The sequence below is a fragment of the Notolabrus celidotus genome, chromosome 11 (assembly GCF_009762535.1).
Source record: "Notolabrus celidotus isolate fNotCel1 chromosome 11, fNotCel1.pri, whole genome shotgun sequence".
Lineage (NCBI taxonomy): Eukaryota > Metazoa > Chordata > Actinopteri > Labriformes > Labridae > Notolabrus > Notolabrus celidotus.
Genome location: NC_048282.1, coordinates 30,686,196 through 30,703,006, shown reverse-complemented (window position 1 = coordinate 30,703,006; position 16,811 = coordinate 30,686,196). Strand labels below are relative to the sequence as shown.

General features: G+C 40.6%; 1 long non-coding RNA gene across 1 annotated transcript; it reads right to left on the bottom strand.

Annotated features, from left to right (window-relative positions):
* Positions 1 to 399: 399 nt before the first annotated feature.
* On the bottom strand, positions 400 to 16,811 carry LOC117821798. Its single transcript, XR_004633058.1, has 5 exons — positions 16,712 to 16,811; positions 8,308 to 8,452; positions 8,211 to 8,228; positions 5,130 to 5,335; positions 400 to 1,623 (listed from the first exon to the last, which is right to left on the bottom strand). It is a non-coding gene; the product is annotated as an uncharacterized LOC117821798 (long non-coding RNA).

Sequence of the window (16,811 nt, the reverse complement as noted above, 5' to 3'; positions counted from 1 at the left end):
AAAGAAACTTTCTTGAAACAAATGATTCATGTAGTAAAGAGAGGGAACGCATGAGCAGCAGTGCAATACAAGAACTAATAGACTATTATCTGACAAGGATTTAGCTTTTTGTTTACCTCTGGTCATCTTCACATGACTTTTATTCTCATTTTATCATGAACATCACTGCATCTTTCACATGTGAAAAGGACACATTTTATAACCTACACTGTATGTTATCATATTGTTTCTGCATACTTTGAACACTTCCTGTATTTATTTCTATGGCCTTTATTGTGAAATTAAGTTAAAGCTCCAGTAAGGAGCTTTAGCTTGATTTGAAATAGACTGAAATCAATATCAATGCCTTTTTATGACCTACAAAAGGAAGTAAGACCATCAGGGACAAGAATAAATATGTATATCAAGTCATTTGTAATGCTTGAAACCACCACCAACAGGTGGGAGTCAGGTGAAGTGAACTAAATAAACAGGTCTTGACATTTTTCACAGCAAAGGTTTTCAGTGAGGGTATGATGGACTTAAAAAAGACAGCAAAACAGAACTCTTTTTTTTTTTTTTAATACAAGGCAAGATCAGAGAGATAAGTCCAAAACAGGACAAAATAACATTGACACAAACTAAAGGTTCCTTACAGGAGCTTTACTGTTACCTTCTGTAAGCTGCTCCTTGTTGCAAGCTAAAGCTGCATATGTACACTCAATGCAAGGGTAAAGCAGAGTCTGGCTCTTAAAGTTGATTCTGATTCAAAATAATAAATATTCTTTGCCACAAAGTCTTTTATCCCTTGTCTAAATAACTGCCAACACCAGAAGCCCTCCAAATTGTCCATCACTCCCAGGAGCTACAAATAATAACTCATAGGTTCCAAGATTGTCCACAAAGCCTTTCCATTTCCCCTGGTCTCTGGCCTCCCTCTCCTTTTGTCCATACTTTTGTCATTCTGTGTAAAAATAAATCCTAAAGTGTATGAGTTTGCTCTCTGCCCAGTTCTTTTCTATTATTTTCCTATCTTTTCTCAAAAACGTGACTATCCCTCCTAACCTCCTACTCTGTCACGTCACTTCTCCAGTGGTTCCCTCCTGAGCTGTGCAGTGAAAACCCCAATCCTTGTTCACGGCGTGTCTGGTTTCTATTAGTGATTTGGAAAGTTATGCACGCGTTCTGCGAAGGTACGGGAGCTGTTAAAGCAGAAATTTCCCCCTTTTACAACACAGGCCAAAGTTTCAGTCTGTCTCTCTTACTTTGACTCAAACACATTCTCAAATAAGAGAAACAAAAACACAATTCACCCCTCATTGTCCCAGCTCTGCTACCAGGGGACGACGACAACTGGAAAATTTGAGTAAACTTTGTGTGTGTTAGTAAATCAGTTTCCATGAGTAACAAGGAAGTTTGGACTCCCCGAAGAGTTTGTTGTCACAGGCGCGTCCAGATTTCTTGGACGTATCCACCTCAGCTCATCAGGTTCTGGCTGAACAACGGTCACCGAGGAATTGGGTTCCTCTTGGAAGAAATATCTTGTTGTGTTGTAATACCCCATGTGATGTGACCAATAATAACCCCGGTCTGGGTGGAAGGCTTGTGGAGAGAAATGAAAGAAAGCCCTGATAGGATGGGAGCCTGTGAGGAGCAAGACAAATGATAATCTGAATTTGGGAGTAATTATGTGGATCTCATGAGAATACATGCAGCTGGTGTGGATCCAGAAACACAAAGTCATTTCAAGGATCAGATCATCAGCCAGGCATTTTTTGAGCTCATTAACTTAAGTGCAGATATTTTTCATTATTGCAGAATTTTTAAAGCATGACAAACGTTTTTGACTTATAAACTTTTCCTTTTGGCAGGAAACTTCAATTGGCTGGCAACTTCAGCTCAGCTCATTACAGTATGGATGAGACGTGCATAGTTTGACAGAAAAGGCATTCAACACACTTGGCTGCATTCATTTGTCATGATGCTGCAAATGTCAAAAGAGACTGCATTAAAGAGTCTTTGTTGGCTGTCTGGACTCAAGATTTGATTAGAAGCATATGAAAACCATTTTACATTTCAAATCAATCAAAACAGAAAATAAAAACATGTCAACAATGACACTGTTAAGGGGCGCTGGTGGCCTAGCGGTCTAAGCGCCCCATGTACAGAGGCTACAGCCCTTGTTGCAGGGGTCACTGGTTTGATTCCCAGCCGGTCGACCATTTCCTGCATGTCTTCCCCCACTCTCTACTCCCTACATTTTATGTTTATATGTCTATTTTATGTTTATATGTCTATGTGTGTGTATGTGTTCCTGTTGGTGCCTCTTGGTCATGTTTGTAAATGAGAACTGGTTCTCAAACATTTTTACCTGGTAAAAAAAAAAGTCCTGTCTCTCTTCAGCTGTCCTATCAAATAAAGGCAAATGGGCCAAAAATATAACTTAAAAAATAGAAAAATTAAAAAAATAACAATGACACTGTTATTAGACTGATGAATTCCAGAAATGAAGGTTAAAATATCCATGAATACAGAAGGTCTCTTTCAGTAACTCTTTCTGTGCTGACTGCTTCATATTCAACAAGCATGATTTGAAATTCATCTAAATATAGATAACATGCATTTGGAAAAGCACTGCAATATTTTTTATATAAGTTTGAGGTGGAAGTATTTGTTCTATGTTTTTCAAGACTTTTTTTAAACAGTCTCCCATACTAGTTTGTCTTTTCTTATTATTTGTTTGCTGAATGTAATCATTCCCTGAATTTCCCTCTTAAAGAACTCAAAGCTGACCTTTGTTTACAACATCCAGGACACATGCCATTGTCTGCGGTGAAATCTTGTGTATATTTGACTCATCCAGTCAGACTGACTTCCTCTGTACGTGGACTTGGACTGTTCATTATCTATCATCTTACAACAGTTCGGGAACCCTGGTCTATTTTTGGGGGCAACTGAGTTCAGCCAGCTGCTGGTGAGAAATAATTACCAGTCAAGACTTTCTTAACTGTGTGCCGTGACTCGGTTGTTTCTTGTTTTATTACATCCCCAGTGGAGTATCCATTTATCTTTTGCTGGTGAGTCTCAGTTTCACTGTAATTAGTAAGTTAGACGGAGGCTTCACTCTGGCTTGCTCTAAAAGTTTGAGCCTGAAAAAGAACCTAATTAGCCTGTGATTTGTTTGCAATTTGCACGTCTTGCATTTGCCAAAATAACAACATCATTACGCAGATTAGTACAAAGTAAAATTGCAAACTTTGTCTGATGCATTCCAGGACTTCAAGAAATCTAAACCCTTAGATGTGTTACTCAATTTGTAATTTCCAATCTAGAGCAGATTTGTAGCTTCACTTGAAACTCTGCAGAGATAAATGACATGTTGTCAGATTACCGCTGATGGACGCCGGGATATGATGACAGCAGATTGTGGTCCACCTGCCTTTGCTCCCCACACTGACGTTTTTTCTTGCATACAATAAAACCTGCTGTTACATGATTGTTTACTCTAATTACAAACAGCTGCTGGCGAAAACCAGAGTTCTTCCAGTTCTAAGATCTTGGTTCATGCTTGTAAATAGAGAATCGGATTGTTCTAACGCTGTGAGAAAAAAAATGTAATAAAAATCATCCAAACGTATCCATCAAAGGTTGAAATATCCTGATCACTCAGTCTGTAAACTGATTCAAGCTCCAAAAGGTCTGCATCTGACACTTCCCCAACTTGTGTCCACAGCTTTTATATCAGACTTCACGTTGTATGTCTGATGGTTTCTCACCCTTGCTCAGTTTGTCCTCATGACATCATCAGGGTTATCATTACCAGACTTAATTAAGCTTCTCTTCAGCCACAGAGGTCATGCTACAGCTGTGTTCACAAAACACAAAAAACAGAGAAAAAACCTCCAAGTATATGCTCAAACAGCCGGCTCTCTGACCACGTCCTAAGCCAACAATCAGTCCCCTCGCATGCTAACACAGAGACCGAGCTTTGATTTCCTTAGCCTGCTCAGATTTGACTTCACCCTGCATGTTCCCGGTCCTGCTGCTATAATTGCTTCCATGCCTCTCAGTTGTGGTGCGGGCCGTGCTGATGATGTTAGTTAGTGAGAGGTGGAGGTTTTTCAGATGAGAACAGCAGGGACCAGCTGGGTGGGGTCATTTCGAAGAACCGTGCTCTCAGCTGAGAGTCCTGATGACACAGCTCTGGAGAGCTCTCTGCGTGCGCTGTATGAGTCAGGCTTTCCTTTTTCTCATATCGTGCTATTTCCATGGCAGTTACGTCCTTATACGTCTTGAACCACAACCTCCTACAGCCAATTAAAACCACCACACGCTTAGAAGAAAAGGTATGAGGTACATTTTTGTGGATGTTGGAACATTTTTGAACAGTGAAAGGCCGTCGGATAAGAACTGGAGATACATTTGTTGGAGACATATTGCAAGATTTAAAATTCTCGCAGTCAGAGCGATCTTTTTGATCCGTGGCTCGGCTGAAAATCTGCAGAAGCTTCCAAGATGTGATCTTTTTTTCCCACTTGTCAACACATGTCAGTCTGATAAAACCTCCGCCAGTCGTTCAAAGCAAGATATTTTAAGGCAAACTGAATGAACTCAGTGTCCAGACTAAATCCAGGTGTTAGCTCGCTCCTGCAGGTGAGCAATCTCAGCTCCACAGGTGCCATCTGGATCCTCTGTCCTAAATCTACCAGGTGTGCCCGTCCCATCTCTCTGCAGACCCCTTTTTATATAACAGCAGATTTGAGGTGATACAAGGACAAACATGTGTGACTTTCTTGAGGACCTTGCACTGACAGCTGAAATGATGAACTTATGCCAACCTCTTTTTCACCCCACATCAAAAAGAAACTGAACGTAGACGTGCTGGATCAGTATCACTGTGAGAACAACAGCTGATTGTTCCTGACTCCTGGGATCTGAAGAGTCTTTATTCAGCACATTATCACTGATCTGAGGGTGGCCTGCTCTCTCTTTGCTGTTATTAACCACATGATAAGTTTCACATTCAGATCATCTGGAGATAAAACAATTGAACGCATTGTCGAATGAGATTTAGACACACAGACGACCTTACAGGAAATCTATCAGTACAGCTTCGTGTGTGTTGGGTCTGTGACTGTACTCCTACTCACTCCCTGTGTGTTCAGTGACGTCTGTTCATCGGGGAGACTGTGAGCTGACTCGCACCCATGGGTATTGCAGCACAAACATGCTGTGGTTTAACAGGGAGGCACTGAGTACTGTAAGGGTGCCTTGATACTGTAGGGTGCTGTAACTTCCTGGGGTCTTGTCATCAGTGAGGGGCGGCTGACTCGTCTGTGGTTCCCTTTCAAACATACTTGACAGAGGAAATAAGAGAACAGCAATAAAACTTTTTCATTAGCCAGCACAAAGCAAACTGAAGGTCTGTTTCTAAGCTGGTGAATTACTTATGCTACCTCCAAAGATGCTCTGGAGAGCAACTCTCACGCCTCATTGCTGTATGGTAAATATGAAACTCAACACCAACAGTAACTTAGCTTAGCACAAAGGTCGGAAACAGAGAGAAATGAGCTAACCTGTGTGTCAAAATGTAGATTCTCTGTCCAGCTAAACCTTTTTTTATTTACAAGGTCCTTTCTTTAAACCACACTGGAACCTACAATGACTGTTATTGATAAGAGAAGCTGCTGCATGAAGGGACTGTATCAGGGTGCATTTAAAAAAATGTACTGTCTGTTGATGTTTGGAGCCTCAAAGCCAGGCTGAGTTTGACTTTGCTTTAAATTGATGCAGAGCTTTGATCAGATGTGAGCCCAGAAAAGATGTGTGGGCCCCTATTAAAGCTAAATACACATTGACCTTTTATAACCTTCTACAACAAGTCTATGTCACTACATAGAGGTTGCATGAATGCAAGACTATGACATCAAATCCTTGTTGTAGGTTTGGAGGAGGGCTTTTTTCTGAATTGCACCTGGTTGTGTTCAAAGCTTAATACCTCTCAGCATGACGTCTGTGATGTTATGATAAAACTTTTGTGGGTTACCCCCCCACTGGATCGGCAAATTAGTTTGTTGAGGAACTTTTCAACCATTAGAGCACATTTATGGCGATTTTAAAAAAGGGTTTTCAATAAGCAAAAAAATATTTTATTAGGAGGGAAAACTTATTTTAAGCAATATTTTACCAGTATTTTAAGGCTTAGTGTCTCAGAATAAACCAGGAATGATAACAATTATTATTTTTACACTCAAAAAAAGATTTTTGCACCAATACATTTCATGTCAACTTCTTCATTTGAGATGTATTCACTTTAATTTGAGTTGTATTACAGCGGCCCTTCTCTAGGTTTAAGACCATCTTGTACTTGAAATAAAATTTCAAAGTTCAATTTGAGCATTTTGAGATATAATGTCTTCTTATATTATGTTGTTTTTTGGATAAGCCAGCTATGCTCAAAAGTAGGTGTTTCATTGTGTGCATGTAGTTTCAGGATTGAGCTTTGTTTTGCATTGAATTGACACCTTCTCAGAGATGAGTTGCTGTATTACAGTTGAAAACATCACTCAATCTTAGAAATAACAACAACACCTTTTTGAATATCTGACAACCCTATGTGACCAGTCTGGTTACCTTACCAAAGTCTAAGGCTAATCAGATTTGATATAATGATTTAAAAAACAATTAGCAAACTCCAGTTTCTAATTCTGTCTATGCACTTACTGTGCATGTAATAGCAGCAGGCAAACATTACTTAGTCTTTGGTCTCAACACGATTTATGCTTCATTTTTGGTTCTGATCATAGATTGTATAAAACATGGTTGGCACAACAGCTCCTCAAAAGGGAAGCCAAACCTGTTAGAGCTCCCCCTGGTGACTGGCTGCAGTATATGTTATAAGGCCCGCCTCCTCCATTATAACAGATGGAGCATGGGTAAAACTATAAAGTTGAAATAGAATACAAAATTCAGCTAACTTATTCTTAAACATGCTTTCTGTCATCGATGTCAGTTCTCCTCATGCTGATTTCTGGAGACATTATTAGATATTTAAAAGAGGGGATGGGACATCATAATGGATGGTTCTGTTGATAATGAGACTCCTACAGTGTTCTTTACCAGAATAGTGGAGTGGTGGAGGAGCAGTGAGAGAAAACATGACAAACAGAAGAGTCATTGAACTTTCCATGAGTGTCTGCTTCAAACAAACAAAGAGATTCTGTTCTGCTCTGGACTGTACCAACCTGAGGGATCTCTGCTGATTTAGAAGCAAGTGAAATGAGAATTCTGGCTAGAGGAGGGGGAATAATTTGTCAATCCTTTGACTCCACCAGTGCAATAACTCAGTGGCCATCAAGGCGGTATTTTGGCTTCACTTGTTTACAGTGAGATGAGATGGAGGCATGCAGTCCATATAAATATAGAGTCAATTGATCAGATAAAAAAAAAGATAATACAGATGAAGCTTCAGAGCTGCAAGAGGGCATATTTTAACTCATTACCCTATTGAGTCTTTGTGATAAGATCAAATAACCACTGTCAGTGACAAGCATAGTATTTCCCTCCATGATATTCCTGTAGAACACAGTGTTTATAACTTGCATGCTTTCTACTCTGTGACTCAACAATTCAGATGAAATAAACACATCTTTCATCACATCCCTCGTACCCAGCTCATAATTTCCTGCTGCTGACTTTCTAAGACAGTGGAATTTTTTTTTCGCAGTTCTTCTGGAGAAAGAACAATTTTCCCTTGTCGGCTTCCTCTCCCTGCAGCTCAATTTTCCCGCAAACTTTCCCGCATGAAGGAGCACCCATGCTGGGTTAAGGCACCGGCACCCTCATTACCACAGCATGAGGTTTTTACTTCCCTCAGGCTCCTGATAGGGACACACCCGGCGGCACTGACACTGATTTAAAGCAAAGTGTTTAAAATGTTCTAATCTGATTTATCACCTGACAGAATCCTGCACTCAGCAGTCTTCTTTCTCTGGATTCCCACACTGCCTATTCTTCCTCTTATATTTTGTGATTTGATCCATTATTTTTATATTATTCCTAGCTTGTTGAAGCCAGGATTTCAGACAGACGTTAAGTATACATCACCGCATAAAATCCAAAGCGTGCCTTGCAATAGACTTCAGTGATGACAAATAGAGAAAGAAGACATTAGTGTAATGAATGAGGAGCAGCTGTTAGTTCAAACAAACAAAGGTACTTCTCTGACTCACTGCCTCCCCCCCTGTAATCTGCAAAAACACAAGAAAAAAAGATTCAGGGGGAGAAAACAGGCCTTCAGGTGATTCGACAAAGAGTGCGTTGATTCACCTGCCAGCTGTGAGTGAGGGGGTCTGGCTGCTCAGGGGAGGGCGGGGCTGTGATTAGTAATAGGCCTGGAGATGACCTCCCCTCCCTGGGTGAGTGGGCACACACTGCAGGAGCCTAATGAAGGGGCCCGAACGCACAGAAAGGCCTGCAGGGTCAGAACATAATGTTAGTGAGGAACTACAGAACCCTCTAATCTAGAGACATCAACACAGACGAAGAGAGACATGTGAGGGTGTGTATGACTTTGGATAACTCATGATTTCTCACTTATTCGCTGTGAAAGCCATTTAGCTTGACAGATATTTTGGTGTCACTTCCCAGGTTTTCTTTCTCAGAGAAATTCCTTCAGAAAGTTTTTGAGAGAGTTTGAAGTTTTGCTCAGTACGATTTGACTTTTCTCACCTGTAGTTGTAAGAGATAAGCTGTACCACCTCCATCTGTCCGCTTAATGTGAAGCCAGAGACCGCAGGGAGTTGTTTAGCTAACCATGAAGACATGAAGCAGGGGTAAACAGAAAGCACGGCTCCGTCCAAAGTTAAATAAATTCCCCCATCAGCATCTCTAAATATTTAGACTTATGTAAAAGCAAAAAATAACAAGTTGAGGTTTTACAAGCAGTTAAGTTCAAACTGTTGCTTTGCCGTGCACATTGACGTGTTAAGTGCTGGTAGGACGGTTCTTCAAAATTTGTTTTTCTTACTGAGCTAAGTGCCTGTTAGCCTCAGAACATCACACCTCTGTTTGCTCACGTTTCAGTGGCTCTGGCAGATGTGTGTAGCTGCCCTCCCATTAGACTGTAGACTGTATAAAACACGTAGTCTCAGTGGCGTCACCAGCTGGCACATGAAGTGACATTTTGAAGCCAAAAGATGGCGGTTACCATATTGGAAATGCTGACTCGACCTAGCTTTTGGTCAACCTAGACACAGAAAAGAGGAGGAATTGAGGCGGGCTTTTAGCTTCTTGGCACACAGCTAGTCAACGTCAACTGTGCCCAAAATAGCTAATTATGCTAATTAATGAAGACTCTGAATCTGCTATTTATGACAGTACTAAGTGGCCTAACCAGTAATTCACACTACATTCACAGGGCTAATGTTGCCTATTAAAGTATGGTCTGGTTGTATGAGCCAGCTACTCAGCTTAGCACACTGTCGCTACACATCACTACAGACATTTGTTGCTCTGATACGTTTTATCCAATCCAATCCACTTTATTTATATAGCACATTTAAAAAAAACAATCAAGTTTAGCAAAGTGCTGCACAGTGAGGTAAAATAAGTTAAAACACAGAACATGAAAAACTGTCAGAAAATAAAATAGAATAAAATAAAAGAATCATGATAAAACCAATAAAACACTTTAAAAATAAATAAGAAATAAAATAAAACCACTGTAAGATCAAATAAAAATCCAATAAAAAATAAAAATAAAATAAAAACAGACAGAGACAGAGACCACACAACTCTCATGCTGGGTTAAAAGCCAAGGAGTAAACATGTGTTTTAAGACGGGATTTAAAAGTCGGTAATGTTGGGGAGAATCTAACATGGGGGGGCAGCTCGTTCCACAGTTTGGGGGCCACTGCCGAGAAGGCACGGCCGCCCCTGGTTTCCAGCCTGGTCTTAGGGACCACAAGAAGCTGCTATCCTGTAGTTTTAGGGTCGGGAGGCAATCTACGTCCTTGCTAACGCCACTTGGAATCAAAAAATGAAGAACTTCTGCACACATTTGTTTCACAAATCTAGTCTGCTAACTAGGCTAATCTCCAGCTTTGTCCAAATTCAGGGTCTGCATCCTTTGAGGGGGTATTTGAGGACTGACTGCATCACAGCAGTGCATCAAAATATGTCTTATTTCAATGGCTCCTTCAAATGCATCCAGCTTCTCCAGGATATGAAGAATGCATCTAATGAATCCTTTGTGGACCAACATATCCCGTGATTCTTTGCTACCTCAATTTGACAATTCAAATATGATGGTGGACTCTCAAGCAACCAAAAATAAACTGTTCAATGATAGTATTTTGTTACAACTCAATGAAAGCAATACAAGTGTTTAAAAAGAAAGCTGACAATGTTATCGTTAAAATTATGGTGTTGATGGTTAAGTTATGTGACGCTAGCTGTTAGCTAGTTTACCACCAAGGTGACAGGGCAGTAGGTCTATGTGACGCATGTGTAAGGGCAGGAACACATGGTTGCACAAACAAGAAATTGTCTGTAGATCTACAGTCTTATTTTAGTTGAGACTAAGCGGTCTACACAGGCTCCAAAGGCTGGATCCTTCAAAAGGATGCTACCCTTGAATTGGGACACAGCTTCCAGCTTCTCAGTAGAGTGCTTGTTAAAGGGTATAGATCTTTTCATCAAAGTCCTACTGTGTGCTTTGAATACCACAAATGTATAATCTATTGAATTCTGTTGTATTGAGATGCTTTGTAAGTTTCTGATCGCTCAAACCCTCCAAAACTTGAGCCAAACTCTCAGCAGTAGAGGTGTATGGGTAAAAATAGTTTCTCATAATTAGAGTAAACCAGCCGTTCAAAGGCGCTTTGGCTGATTCAATGACAAATCAAAACAACGCTTTGAGGAGAACAAGAGCTTTAAAAGTAAAAAAGCAACAGGAAAAAAATCTTTCAGCCAAGGATATGAAATATGGGGATTACCCTGCACTCACTGGGACATGAGCCATGGTTTCTGCTTGGAAAGACTATCCCCTCACAGATCCAAAACATCCAGAGAAGTCTGTACCAGCCTACCAAACATACATTTCCCCAAACATGCAAGACCAGACAAAGATCTTACTTTAAAGACTATGAATGCATCTCATACAAGCATTAGTGCCCACAAAAAACAAAGAATTTTCAGTGCTACAACTTCATGGAAAAAAAGTGGTGGGAAACAGCACCATAGGGTGAAATGAGGCGGATCAGGACATTTTCTAATCATTAACCGTCTCTCCAGTTCACGTTACTCCGCCAAGAATTTATGGCAGTTTGAACTCCTCGTCTCCTCTCTCTCTCTCTCCCCCTTGGAGCTTAATCTCTGGGAGGAGCGTTTTGGGTTTCTATTGAAATATTTTATCGGCTTCCAGGATGCTGTCTGACACGGGAGTGAAGTAAATCTGTACAGAGATCACAACGGAGTCCCCTGATGTTTTTAGAAACCCAGTTAACCCCTTCAAGCCCAGGTTGAAGAACATCCCAGATTCCCTTTGAGGAATGAGACGGAAAGCCATCGGAAGTGTTGAACCATAACATCTTCTCTTTCTGAGCAGCTGGGAGTGTCTGGTGATTAGAAGAAGGAGATGAGGATCAAATTGACATTCAGCAGTGTCTTGACCTGCTTAGTCTGACCTTTTGATGGGACATAATCTTCTACTGGTTTTAACAGCTGAGGTGACTCTGGAAGCTGTGCTGATATCTCCTGAATCCTTCAGACAATTTAACAACGAACATTGTCTTTTAAAGTAACGTGTAAAACAGAGGAATATGCCGCCTTCTGTTCTGTTTTATTTATTGCACATCTGTTTTGCTTTGTTGAGATTTACCCGAAACATAAATGTAAAAAATTACCCCAAAAGTGGAAAGTACAGCGTAAACAAAAACCCACTCGGCATTCCAGAGCATTAGAGAGCTTAACCTCTTCTTCATTTGGCTGGACTGATCTGTTATCTGTTGCTGATTGCCAACACTTTAAACTTGACATCATCTCACAGATGCAGAGCAGAGCTTTAAAAGCCAAAGCCTCCAAATGACCTCACATTACTTTGTGAAGTCCACAAGTCAAACGGGAAGTTGCTCAGAGTCCAGACGAGCAGGCAGATTATTCTTGGAGATACTTCCAGTCTTTCCGAGGGGATCCCCTTTCAGTTAGAATCCCAGAGAGAGGCTATAAATAACCTCCTGAAGTCATCCCTGATGCGTAATTAATTTTCGGCAGTGGTTCTCTCGTGATGGAGCACCGCAGTGTTATGACAAGCCGCTCCATCAAGCCCATCACCTGTTGGACTCTCGCTACGCTTGTTTTCCCAGCAGAAACCCGAGACCAGGGCCTGATTCCCAGCACACACTGGCACCAATGACACAGCAGGTAAAAAGATAGTTTGGGTGGAGTAAGATTTCCCCACATTTAGGAGACTAGACCGTTCAAAATAAGTAACTGTAGCCTCGTGGATTTAAGAAGCCTGGGTAGAAATGCCTTAAAGCTGCATGCTTCTTCTTTAATGGCTGGTAGGAGGCGATTACACCGAAGTAGAAGTCTACCAGAACATTACCTTATACTGTATCTCTCTGTCCCAAGACGAGAAAGCTATGGAAGAAGAACTGTACATCACTACGTATGTACATGAAGACGCTGGGCATGCTCAGAAAGAACACAGCTTTAAGACATCAGATACACTTTTTACTAAGGGTGGGCGGATCGATCCCAAAATATTGATACTACAGATACTACGCCTCATTTTTGAAGATCGATTCTAACGTCAATAGGATTGATACCAGTTTCACTTTCTCTCTTCTAGGTTTTATCCATTTCATCAAAGAGTAGGGCTGTCTGTGCAAACAACGTTCTGTTCTCTTGAACACACTTAGTGCATGCACTCTCTGCTTCTCCACTGCTGCTGTCCTGTGTGCTCAAACTACGAAAAAACGCATCATGCATTGCACATTCATTGCTCACGCGCAGCGCGACGCAGTAAGCACCCTGACTAACGGTGCCAATCAAACATGGATTGCATGCCGTGATGGCTGAAAGTAAGAGGAGCATCTTTTGGAGGTATTGTACAGCTGTCACTGAAAATTTAGCAAACTGCGAATTGTGTAGGAAGGCTGTTCACTACTGTGGTAACACCACCAATTTGTTAAAACATATAAAAATCCACGTCAGAGAGAACTCTGAGTTTCAAGAGAAAGAAGTGAGGAGGAGGGAAATGCTTCAGGCAGAGTATTTGTTGTTTGCCTTTAAAAACTGTCCTGTGTTTTAACACGCATGTAATACATCAAAATACATAAGATACTTTTAATAATAAAAAGTATCAGTATCTGTATCGGTATCAGCGATTCTGGCCCTGTATTACTTGGTATCAGATCGAAACAAAAAATGTGTGGTATCGCACACCCCTACTTTTTACATGGGACTCTTTATTTTATTTTTATTTTTTTTAAAGTTATGTTTTTGGCCTTTTTGCCTTTATTAGATAGTACAGCTGAAGAGAGACAGGAAATGTGGGGAGTAGAGAGTGGGGGAAGACATGCAGGAAATGGTCGACTGGCCGGGAATCGAACCGGCGACCCCTGCGACGAGGACTGCAGCTTCTGTACATGGGGTGCTTAGACCGCTAGGCCACCAGCAACCCCCATGGGACTCTTTTTATTTTGATTTGTTAATGAAAGGATTTAAAGTTCTCCTCTGCAACCGAATGAAATTTAATTCACTTTGGGCCTGTTTAATCCGATTGAACTGTATTTTGTTTGGGCTTTGAACCGTTTATAATCAGAATATCATACTCCATGTAAACACAGCTAGTGGAACCACAGGGAATCAGAAATAGCCAAAGACAAAGGTTTCTTATCAGCTTGTAACTAAACTACCAATGTACCCTTAACTGGCAAGTTTCCGGTGCCCACCCCAACGATTCAGATTATTCCACAAATGGAAAGAGCCCTCCACCCTTTAACATGCCTACGCTAAACACACACACACTCACATACACACACACATTTCCATGGCACCAAAGTTGTACGCCAGTGCACATAGCATGGAAACTCTCAGAGAGGCGACAGGGAGGCACATTGTTTTCACAGGTAGATCAGTGAACCCCTCTGTTACAGGAAATTAGGTCATTTGGATTAAACAATCAAAATACAAGACCGCTACTGTAAAACTGCAGCTCCATAAATGTCACCACAGTCTGGCCCCTGCTGGGAAAATGCCAGGTTTATGAATGTGAGACAAACACACAATAAGGTACTGTAGGAATATGGTATTAATTAAGGTCGCGGGGTGAATTCCCTGCAGTGATGGGGGTTAGTTACACATTTGCCACAAGCAGAGACTTTTACATGATTCACTTAATTGTCCATTGGGGAATAAAGGCACATGGACAGGATATGATTCTACATCCTTTCCCAGATTTGCAAGAACACATCTGTCTTATTCCCACCACCTCTATAACACAAAGTCTGACCCCCGCAAACATGTTATTGATCATGTGAGCCTGAGGCGACAGCAGCATCAGAATGAGAAAACAACATCATATATTAACTTCTTTTTTTTACCTTCATTCTCAGACTGAGGCTCTGTTTTGAATGTTAATATCAAGACCAAGTGCAATAATGCTAGCAGCCCTGCATGGTTTCTGCTAAATATGGGCTGTAGCCAAGCGGCATCCTCCTTCTTGAACTATGAAGCCAATGTGGAAGTGATAAAACCTCAAGTGTCCACTCGAGGCTGTCTTCAGAAGAAGTGAAGGTCACAAATACACCAATTCATAAAAGACCATCTTGACTGGAAGAATAAACTTGTTTGCAGCCTGGTACAAAAAAGAAAACAGATTTTCTGCACACACTGTTCGTGGTCACACTGTTTTATAACTCATTTGTTTTGGGATAAAAAGGTTACATGTTTTGCATTATTTGGAGCATGGTTTTCTTGACTGACAGGCAGGCACACTGTAGCTGTTAGCCAGGATGCTTACTACCAGTCACAACTCCATGCCTCATTTTTAGGTCGACAGACAGTTATGTTGAGTCAGCATTTTAAATATACTGTAGCTACCACCATCAATACAAATCAAAACTCTGCTTCAGAAAGCAAAGGGTGACATCATGGCTATGGCTGTAGCATGCTAACATGTTCACTATAAGAATACCAACTTGCTTCTATCACCCAATCTCAATGTGCACCCTCAAGCACTCACTGACCTTGAGGTGTGTTCCTCAGTCCATGAGGGCTTAGGGCTGTCCCCTTGTCAAATCTTCAAGTGTGAGGGATCTCTCTCAGACTTTTTGAGTCCTTTATGCCCCCTTTCCGTAAGTGGGCATTTTTGCAGACTTAGCGTAAGGGAATTACTCATAGTCCATAGCATTGTGACGTGAAACAAGGGATTCCCAGGGGAAGCCCATGAGCATGGAAAGGTAAACGAGCGGCCGGACATGAAATTTTAAAAAGTGCAACAGTAAAAAAAGAAGCATGAAAGTTGCAATGAAATTTACAGGTAAAAAAAGTCTGCCTGTAAGTATAAATATAGAAAACAGCCTTAATCTTTTTATCTTCACACATATGTGTATCCAGTATAATTTATATAAAATAGTTACATAGCCTTTTTATATATTTTAAATGTTGTGGTTAAGCAGTCTGTACAGTAAGACCCTGGATCACATGGCAGTCAGTCGTCCCTTAACCCACCTGTTATGTTGTGGGTCAAATTGACCCTTTAAAAGTCTATTTTGGGCAATGTATGCGTTCCAAACCAGCTAAATGCAGCATAAAAATCTGGTCAGCATGTGACAGAAGAGGTGTCGTGTTAATTTATCAACATCATTAAATAAAAAATTAAAAAATTAAAATAAAATAAACAAAAATCTATATCATGTATAACTATTGAATTTATATTCAGGGCTTTCCAATGTACATTTAAAAAAGTTTTAGCATTAATTTTAATGAAAAATGTGTTGAAAAAATGAGTTATCCTCATTGAACCATGATCTGTGAGAATTAAAGAACACCAATGGACTAAATCTTGATTGAAATGGTTAGTAATGGAGTTCAAAATTTGATTTAAAAAAATCTGATTGGGATTTTGTGGGTTTCTGACACTTTTGGATAATTGAATATGCCCCGGGACAAATTGACCCAAGAACATTATTGCTGTTCCAGAGAAATGAACATAACAGGAGGCGTAAGCGCCTTGAATTTGAGGAACGTAAAAATTGTGCAATCAAAAATTCCTAATATCACTAAGGTGAGCTACATGACATCATGCAGGTTAAGTGAGAAGTCTCAAAGTGCTGTCCCATTCCCAGTTCTACAGTTTGAGCCCTTACAGCCTCTTGCCCTCAATCAGTTTCCAGCTGACGTCAATTAAGTCAAGAAGGGCTCAGGGCTCAGGGCTTAGGGAGGACATTGAGATTGGGCCCATGTTTAACTCCTAGCGTAGCAGGTTAGCATGCCAACATTTGCAAAAAAAGAACTCAAAATATTGGTGGCCCGTAAATGACATCTTACAAATACTATATATCCATTAAAAATGTGTCATCTCTCACAGCATCCTGAAGGTGACACATAAATAGAAAATTATACATCAACTAACAGTTACAGTAAGCAACTAGTAGCTAGTGTACATTAGCTAGTATTTAGCAGCTAAAAAGGGTGATGGTTTCAGAGCTTAAAATGGACTTACGTTCTTCAAGTGGAAACCGCATCCTAAATGAATCATAGTATGACTCCTTACAGCTGAAAACAAACTGTGCACCAAAGAGGTTGATCAAAGTTGAAAGGTC